Below are 1,163 nucleotides of genomic sequence, written 5' to 3' on the forward strand. Positions count from 1 at the left end.
CTTCTTAGACCTTTGATATGCACTATATCAGCTACTACTTGGGTGAAAAAAGAAAAAGACTTCTCCGAAAACAGGCCTGAAATTGACCTATCTTTCCTTCTTCTTTCCCTCTCGCATAGTCATCTTGTTAGGCACAGGCACCACTCATTTAGAGAAAGGGCCATTTTAGTATGGCTGCTGAAAGTTATATAATGTGTTCCTAGGAAGCACCAATATATATATAACCCTTTTTTAAAAAAAATATTTTAAGGGGTGCCTGGGTGGCTCAGTTGACAGTGCAGAGCCTGAAGCCTGCTTCAGATTCTGTGTCTCACTCTCTCTATGCCTCTCCCCTACTTGTGCTCGGTCTCTTTCTCTCTCTCTCTCTCCCACACAAGCACACACGAGTGGGAGGGGGCAGAGAGAGAGAGAGAGAGAGAGAGAGAGAGGATCTGAAGCGGGCTCTGCACTGACTGCAGAGAGCTCAATGAGGGCTCAAACCCATGAGCCGTGAGATCTTGACCTGAGCCGAAGGTGGATGCTTAACCCACTGAACCACCCAGGGGCCCTGGAACTCTCTTTTATAAAGCTACACCTTGCACTGGGAATTGGAAGGCAATTTATATTCAGTCTTTTTCTCTTTGGCTGAAAGGCTCAACTAGCCATTTTCAGGTAGTCTTCCCTTGGGTAATCTTCCTAGCAATACCTCAGAAAGAAGACAGTATGTTTCTTTTTTCCGTGGACAAGATACAATTCGTGTTGCTGAGCAGACTGAAGATGTTCTTGTAAGGCTGTTCATAGTTGAGCTCTCTATTCTGGGTGCTTCTTCAGTAGCTTCTACATGTGGGGTTACCTNTAAACTTGAAATGCTTCCAGATTCTAGGTTTGAGGGATTTTTCTATCAACTTCTGATGTCTGGAGTGCACTGGCTATACCCAAAGAGAAGTAGATGACCTCTTCGAAACCTCTCATCTCTTCTTTCTTGTCTTGATGGGCCAAAGTTATTAGCTGCTTAAGGTAGGGTGGACATACATGTGGAATCTCAAATCTGTCAGTGTCACTGGGCAACTTACTGAGCCTTTTGTCATCTATAAAATAAAGGTCATAATTCTTACCTCATAGAGATTTTGTGAGAGTTTAACATGATTTTATATCTACATAGATACACATATATAAAACCCTCT

The sequence above is a fragment of the Crocuta crocuta genome, unplaced genomic scaffold (assembly GCF_008692635.1).
Source record: "Crocuta crocuta isolate KB4526 unplaced genomic scaffold, BGI_CrCroc_1.0 scaffold593, whole genome shotgun sequence".
Lineage (NCBI taxonomy): Eukaryota > Metazoa > Chordata > Mammalia > Carnivora > Hyaenidae > Crocuta > Crocuta crocuta.